At 41.9% G+C, this 9,012-nt stretch overlaps 1 long non-coding RNA gene across 1 annotated transcript; it reads left to right on the top strand.

Annotated features, from left to right (window-relative positions):
• Positions 1 to 1,579: 1,579 nt before the first annotated feature.
• On the top strand, positions 1,580 to 7,747 carry LOC124409081. Its single transcript, XR_006929493.1, has 3 exons — positions 1,580 to 1,700; positions 7,429 to 7,570; positions 7,688 to 7,747. It is a non-coding gene; the product is annotated as an uncharacterized LOC124409081 (long non-coding RNA).
• Positions 7,748 to 9,012: the final 1,265 nt, after the last annotated feature.

Here is a 9,012-nt window from a genome sequence, read left to right as displayed (position 1 = left end):
AACTCTCCAAGACTCCTTCATCAATCACTAAACAGTATAGTAAAGTTCTATATACATAGCTTTCCATGACTTTTCACTGATTTTTCATTATTCACCTTGTTGGAATGGTTATTTGATCGAGTGACTAGTCGGTCTTTCCTTAATTCGGATACATTCGAAGATCCTTGTATAATTGCAGGCAATATAACGTCTGGATAAGTTTGATTACGTACATAAAAGAAAACCTGCAGTTGCAGTGCTTTTCTAGAAGCACATTATTCGATCGATCAACACCGCCGCGAATTGATCTATTGATTTAACGAATTCTAAACTAGTTCCGAGGTAGTAACATCCCTCACACAAGCCTGATACAGATCGTTTCATCGCTTTCGCGAATTACCAGCATGCAATTCAGAATTCCGCGAGCAATTCACAAGACACCCCGTGATTAGAAGTGAAAAAAATTCGGGTCTAATGTTTTTTTTTTTTTTTTTTTTTTACCTGAATTGAAAAACCTCAAGAGCATCACGTGAGAAGATGATCATTTGCTTGCCGTCGGTAAAAATTGAGGGGAAAACCAGGTTAACGAGACAGGTAAAAGCGGCGAGGTTCACTGCTATGTGCAGGGACAACCTGACGACGATGAAAAAGTCAAGGAACAGAGACGGAGAATACCTAGTATAGAGAAAGAGCCGTAAGCGAACGAATCGAGGAAGGTCTTCTTCCACCGCGGCTACGCGAACGAGACAGACGTACAGACGGATCCTGGTGGCACTGTTATTACAGGAAACGAGTCTAACCTTAATTTTAGGGTTGCGAGGCACCCGGGGCCCCCTTCAGCCCCTTTTTATCTCAGTCGAGGCCAGGAATGACTCTTCCTTTGGAAAACAAAGGACAGATGGGTGCCCGGTCTAAAACTCTCTTCAAAACCTTCGGACAACCCAGAGACATGGCAGACGACTTATACTCACCGTGAACAGGATGCAGGTGGATTGCGTCACTTTACGCCGCATGCCGCGGAGTTTTTGATGTCACTGAATTACGCCGCTATACCGAGTCAAGTGTCTGTCCCTCTTGCGTAATCCGCGCTCGAGAAGGCCGCCCACCATTACATCCATAAATGCGCGTATACCATATACCATACTCCATACTCCACTACCTAATACGCACATGCATATCTAATGTCTGTAGAATACCTGGCGAGGTATGCCTACCAACGGTGGCCAATTATTTCCTCTGCTAGGCTATGTATAGACGTGGCTGACTTGGACGTCTTCTGTGGTAGTACCGAGGAGTGATCCTATAGCACTGCGGAATCACTTACGGTGGTTCGTCTTGCGTTTGACACAGAAAAACGGCGGCAAGTAGGCACAGAACGGTGTCTGTGTGATTTATAATCAAGGCTTAAAGGTCAAGGAAATGTTGGAGGCGTTTGCTTGACACCTTGTTCCTGCAAACTATCTTTGTCAGATTTAGTCACATTCTGATTTACTGACTGCAGGTGAGTGTCTTTCACGGATCGTTACGATTATCCCATAGCTTCTGCTTACTTCGATGAGTAATTACAATCGCTAACGAGAGAGAGCCGAGATGCAGGGTAAATTTACGTGGAAGGATGCAGCGGCTGGATGCATCCGTACAGATTGACGATGATCGTATATCTTATAGCTAAGCTTGCTTCTTGCCTCGACACACATGCTCGGTCGGTTGTCAGGTACAAGGTAACGTAACTCAAGTTCAAGTTTATATCGTACTTCTTGCTCAGCGATGCGGCAGTGATTCCTGATTAGATTCATTCAGTCCGCTGCAGTATTGCAGCATTGCGGCGACGACGCGTGGAGAGCGTAGGTATATACACCTATATTTTACAGTCCCATCGTCGATTGCAGATATAATGCTTTGATGCAGGAACTGGTATTGCAAATTGAAAAATTTTAAATTGTAATTGCGTATAGCATTCTTCGGACGCTTAGAAAGTTTTATTGCGGCGTTGGCTTCCCATCTATCTACCTACCTGGCAGACACGTGTGACGTATGACTGTAGCGACGGAGAATCACGGAGACACGCGTTGTATAACACATGGTAATTTTTTTAGCACGTAACGTCGTCGCGCGCGTGCCGATCGAATTTTCATGACGTGATCACATGCCTGATTGTTTTTCATCCCGTTTCTTCTCCATTCTTACCGATTTGAATTTCAGTTAGTATGGAAGAACAAAGCTGGAACAGTCATTTACAGTTGTAATATACTTACTTAAAAAAAAAAAAAAAAGAAACTAAAAAACAAGCAAAATATCGGGATATTTTTCTCAAGGAGAAGTCGTTTACTGGTGAAGAAGTACCGGTAAGTGGCTCCAATTTATCGAGAATGCTCCAGTTCTGTGGAAAACTGAAGATGACTGGTACCTCGTGCTGGGAGAATGTCCTGTTGTACCTCGTAGTACCTGCCGCTTGTGAAATGCAAATTGCAATAGTAGCGCAATATTACTGCACAACTGCGCTAGCCGCATCTTATATTCTGACTTAGCTGAGTTGGAGAGTCGAACTGCAACTCGCATTCGGAGAATTGTTATGGTCTCTTGTTAAAGATTCTATGTTAGGCGCATTACTGCTAGCTAACTGTGTCATTACTGCTGCAGTCGTGTAATAAACAGGATTCCGCGAAGCCTGCAACGTTACTCCCCACCGTCAACGTCTTCCTTTCTTCACCCCGTGGAGATGAATTCGTAAGAGATGATTTGGTTTACCTGGTTTTGTGAAAAACGAGTTTCGAGAGCCGCGAAAAATAGTATAAATCAAAAATGGATTGGGTTCTTCTGCGGCACGGTGTGGTGGTAGGTTAGTTAGTCTGGGCCATGGCGGTATAATGGGGTTTTATTGTCTCAATAAATGTTGTGCTATACGTATTCTCAGCGCTCGATGCCATGGTCGTCGCGAGACGGACCTTCTCGGGATTTGAAATCAGGTCTACTATGGAGTTTATGGAGCTATTAATAAGGCTCGTATTCTTGGTCTCGTTTTCCGCCTCCATCTTTTCTTCTTGTTCTTCTTCTTCTTCTTCTTTTTCTTCGACTCTTTGATGGCTTTGTCGGAACCGGAAGATCTCTAATGATTCTAAGACTTGCAGACTAATTAATCCCCTGACCTCGTATTTCGCACGACGTTCAGGCTTTTCGAAACCGATATATATATATATATATATATGTCCTCCTTCCTACCCCGAAGTCTCGTGCGATACTTACGCTTAGATCCAGATGAAAATATATCCGCAGTAAAAAACTCTATCGTTTCTGTCAATCCTCAGCCAAGGTAGCACTGGATGTTTAAATTACGATCCGGTATACACGGCGACGTAAATTTTCCAATTTTGTCAATTGATTCTTCCAAATGAACAAGGAGTAGGTCCATTAAGGACGTTGAGGGCAGCCGCTGGTGGGCAACTCCGCTTATTGCGGTAGCTCGCCAGCTCAACGCACTTAACGATCGTTATCTATGAAGCCGGTCGGCTGATGATTATCCTGTAAAACGAACTGCCGTAGGGGAAACGGGACGACTGTCTTCTGATTAAAATACGGAGGAGATATCGCGTAGCAGTGAGGGAAAAACGACGGATGTAAAATTTTTTGAGAGTAGGTATTTGCAGAATCCGAAGCCGCGTTTTGTGCGTTTCATTTCCGCCGAGTTCCTTCAGCCCTAACGTGACCGCGGACCGGAAGTAATACTCGTAACGCAGATATCGTACGGGTAGTAATATCACCGCTGTACATAGGTATAGGTACCTACCACTTCCCTTGGGGCTATTATTTTTCAATCTCTAGTCGGCACAGTCCGCTTGCCAAGCCTCTCGTGTTTTGCTGATGCATGCATCGTCGTCTTTGCCACCGGGCATGCACTGCGCATGCATGACTAGTTTCTTGTCGTCGACACTCGACTCCTTCATTATGCCGTTGCCCACTGTGGTTATACAGTAGTAGTGCTGTTTTATCGTCGAAAGACAGAAGAAAATTCATTTCTTTACCAATGACACCTACCTTCGACACTGCATCAGGGGATAGGAACACGTATTATACTCTAACGTTTTAATACTTGCCAGGAATATCGAGATCTTCCTCACTTCGCGAAATGAAACTTTTTTTTAAATATCCACCCCTGTAAGCTGCAGCCTTAAGGTACCTTTCGAAGTCCATGTTAGTCAGCAACTCTTGAGCTCATTTTAGTTTTTCACGAAGATAGAGGGAGAAGCAACGTGACCAGCTTGTATCGCCGATGACACACATATTTCGGAACACGCCCTTCGGCTTCCTAACTTTGCGACTGATCGATTAACTCGACGATGTACTGGGTCAGCAGTTGTAGTTTCAACTTCTGAACATTGTTTTATCCCTGTATCGAACCTCTAGTTATTTTTGGTTTGTCCTAATTTCACAAATGTTGTAGATGTACACTCCATGTAATCGGAAATATAAGTCCAAAGTTTTCTGAGCTCTAATATCAGTAAAATTGATCCAGAAAATTGACTTCTCGGAAATTGTCTAAAACATATTCATTAATCACTACTTTTTACGCTCGATTGGTTCAACTTCCCCAGTAACGTTTGTAAATAAATTTTCAAAGTTCTTACCTCGCAGTACTCATACCTAAAAAAGTGCTCAAAGTTCATCCTGGTCCTCAATTTTCATCAAACTTGCAAGGAAAAACAATTAAGGGGCTCGGAGAAAAGATCAGATAATGACAATTGATTGGACAGAATTCAATCAGCTTTATTGCCTACGCTTCTCAATTTTTTTGCTCGTATTTTCTACTCCTGCAGTACAGCTGAGATTTCTTATAATATATATATATATATATATATATATAGATCAGCCTTGCAGCAGTCATATTCCTTTTACGCAAAGTAATTCTCTCGTCTAGTACCTTAGTTACGTAAACTCCTAAGAAATCACATTTTAATCAACCTGTTTCTTCTTCATGGAAGTCTGCAGATTTCTGTTTATATCGTTATCTTTTTTCTCAAACCTTTGTTTCATTTATTTGCTATACTATTGTTTATTACCTATGATGTTTTAATCATTTTCTTCTCTCAACTCCACGACGAACAAACTTCTCTAGTGAATTTCAATACCGCAATGGAAAATGCACGTGTCTCTATAGCTTGCTATATTATACGTTTGACTTGTTGACTTGCCCGGCGGTAATTGGATCGGTAATGAATTACTTGCTAAGATCAGACGATGTCTCTGACAAGCGTAATTGTTTTGGACGCCCTTCGCCTCTGCCCTCAGCTGTGAGTTTCAAGTGATCCTTCACCCAAGAGGGCTAATCAGGATAATTGCGGACTTTCGGGTATTCATACCGAACCGTGAAGAGCCAACCTTCTACACTGGGTGTCGCGTTAAATTCTCACTCCTAGTTCCTTTACCGAGGCGGGTGACGATGGGGGGCTTAAAATCTACCAAAATTACTCCCTGAAGCAAAGTTACTACACTATGAAAGAGCAGAACAGACGAACAACTCGAGTTCCGTACGTTATACATGACACAGGGTGAATTTTTGATCACACCAGAATTCGGCAAGAGGGATGAAGGAGAAAAATTAACAACTGGAATGAACAAACTATCGAGTAGTGTAGACGTTTGGTGGGTCTTCGGAATTTTGGTATTTCCAGTGGTGTATACATATACACACACTTGTATACTTATATATGTATATATGTGTACATGCGCGAAGTTGGTGCAGTGGAAACATTTGCATCGCGTGCTGCTCAAATATTCTTGGAATATGCTAATTACCAGTTGTTTCTTAGCTTCTTGTGCCACTGTTTGCCGCAGATTGCCACTTTGCCTTTTTGCCTCGTTGCTGTCCGCCTTTTGCATCAACCTCCTCACCTCCTCACCTCCTCACCTCCTCGACAGACGCGACCCGCGTCTCTTTTGTCCCGACAACAATTAGTCCCTCCGCTCTTGTCACGAATCCGCCAATTTTTACATTCCGCATTATCCTCCTTTCCGCTCTCGCCAAATCCTTGTACCTACCTTGATACCCTACAACTCGGTATGAAGCCAAACTCATGTATACATAATAACGAAAATTTCGTTTCCTTTGGAATTTGACAAGATTTGGAAACAGAATGACGACCCAATGAAACGTGTGGAATGTAATTAATTGTCCATCAAGTTCAAGGAAAAACTCGGGACTCTCCCGGGTTCTCTAATCGGGTGATAACATCTCATCGCAAAATAACAAGAGCGTCAAACACTATGCCATGCAGTTCGAACGATAAACGAGGCTCGTGCTGCAGTACCACGAGGTGTTTAACCCGATCGAGTTAACCCTTTGTCAGCAGTTATTACCTCCATGGTCGTCGGCACTGGGATCGACCCGAGACCGAATTGCATCGATGGAAGCCAGAGGAGGCCGCTGGCTTCGGCTGGTTTCTGGATTCCTGGGTGGTCGTCGCCACACGTTCGAGCGGAGAGTAAAACGCGACAGCTCGTTTTACCTTCTTTGTTGAACTACTCTTTTCTAAGTAACGTTGCTGAATGTGTATCTATAATATGATAGAGGCATATGACGTATAGTGCGAGCATAGAAGAGCTTTTGGCTTGGTTTTTACTCGTTTAGAAATCTATTTATTGTATAAAAATATCCCTTTAGCGTGATTTTGACATTGCATGTAACTCCACATTCAAACTCTTCCTCGAAACATATGTGAGGCTGAGTCTACGGTTTGATTGCAATTTTATTCCACCAGCATAATGGATGATCCATAAACGATGAGCAGTCATATAACTTGGACGTTGACCATCCGTCGGCTTCTGTCCACGGAATACCTAGAACAAATTAAACGCATTGATAAATACCTACGCCGTGTCCTTGGTAACATTCAGCAACAATGATAAATTACAATAATAATTAGGTAATCGTGAGTCGGTGATGGCTTAAGCTGATTGGGTGAGAAACGTTGACCCGCACGAGAGAGAACACAAGTAGATGAAGTCCAATTGTAAAGATGGCTGTACGTAGACGAGGCATTTGCTAAATTTCCGGAGTTCGGAGAATTTCGATCTTTGAACGGTAGGAAGACGGCAGGAAGACGGCAGAGCCGAGGGGACGAAGACGAGAAACGGAGGAACAGAGAGACGGAGAGGCTCTGCAGCGAAGGGAACCGAGTTCGCTGAAGAGGTCATGGGAGAGGGCAGGTGGGACACGCAACTGAAAATATACACTCGCAGACGATATATGTGTCATTGGAAGGTATAAGCTGTGCATATGATGCACCGATGTTACACATATACCTACGTGCAGGGGTTATCTTAGCTTCCGCCGCTTCCGCCGCTTCCGTCGCCTTCATGCATCGCATCTATACGCAGTGACAAACGATCCGAAGCGATTTACCTGCACAGACCAGCAACACATTCAACCGGCATTAAATTATCATTCCTTTTCAGGCAATTTCTCGCGATTAACCTGTGCAGCTGCTGCTCAGTCTACATCTCTCATCCTTGCCGTAGAACTGCAGACTGGAAAAGTTTCCGCTGCGCTGCAGGGCCAGCTAGACCCTGACTACACCTTCTTCGTGTCCCGATGTAAGTATATATATATATACATATATGTATATATTATACGTATCTATGATACTGTACATCTCGTGCGGTAGACCCTGCATACTCAAATCGATATCAGGGTGTTTAAATTATTTATATTTAGGTACGTCCTTATGTGGGATCGTCAAGAATCAGCTATGCAATGCCCACGTTTATATTATAGGCATGTACCTAATACACACGCCTTCGACATGCTATAGATATACCGTATTGAAATCTGTTTAAGGTGTTTTAATGGACCCGTGATGAGAAAAAAAAATATTTTTTCGCATTTTTATCGAAGGTTGAGACTCGCGGATATAAAAATACGGACCGCATCGCGAAACACCGCGAATTTTTCATACTATTGAAAGGATGGCTATGACTTATAGAGTTATCTCTGTGGGAAATTGAACGCCGCGTAAAATATTTAACTAGTTGTAAAAGTTTATGGTTTATATGTGTTTTTCCTACTCGTGCTTGCTATCATTATACATGGTCTATAATAATATTATGATTCTGTTGACTTCTGTTGTGCCTTACATATTACGATCTCCGTCAGAACGCTGTTAACCGTATGAGTCACAGTGTAATTCTTACCACTGTATTCTTATCACACATTTTACATCCATTTTTTTGTATACTTAGAAAACTTTACAATATGTTGCTTTGCAGTTTTTTTTTTTGCTATTACCGATAATATACTAATAGGTTTTCAATACTCGGGTGTAATTATCGTGCTATAATGTAAGTTCTTATTATTAGAAACACATTGATTGATAAAAATCGTCAAAACTGAAGGAATACTTCGTTTTCAAGCAAGTTACCCTTCTACACATATACACGTTTTACATAAACTCCAAGTTTTTGGGGTTACTGATCACGAATGTAAAATCAGATTCTTAAAATTCAAGACGGCGGATCTAATATTCTGGATAAAAATTTCAAAGTCGATCGAATCTGAAATCAGATTTTGAAAATTCCGTATCGCGAATCCAATCAGAAACCCTTGTACAGAGATTTTTTACCAGATTCCATCAAATTTTTATCTTTTCTTAACTATATTGGTCCACCATCTTGAAGTTTCAAAATCTAATTTCAGATTCGTAATCAGTGATCCAAAAAAAAACCATAGAATACTGTTTATCTAGTGTACCTACTATCAAAGGATTAAAGTCACGATTTAATATACGAGCACAGTTAGTATCAGGTATATCCGTTTGTTTGAGACTTGAGGTAATTGTCTACTCGTGATGCAGATTACCTCATACTCACAAAGCACCTACGTAGTTTTATGCACATAGTTATAAAACTCATTCGTTCAGCTGGACAAACTACCTACAGCTGTAATAATGCTGTATAATACATACGGAACAGATATATTAGCATATTACACTTTTCGATGCCAGCAAAGATCCGGGTGTACTAGTTAGTTATTGTCTTTTGCTG

The sequence above is a fragment of the Diprion similis genome, chromosome 8, assembly GCF_021155765.1.
Source record: "Diprion similis isolate iyDipSimi1 chromosome 8, iyDipSimi1.1, whole genome shotgun sequence".
Lineage (NCBI taxonomy): Eukaryota > Metazoa > Arthropoda > Insecta > Hymenoptera > Diprionidae > Diprion > Diprion similis.
Note: the sequence above shows the minus strand (reverse complement) of the source record. Positions and strands in the feature narration are given on the sequence as shown.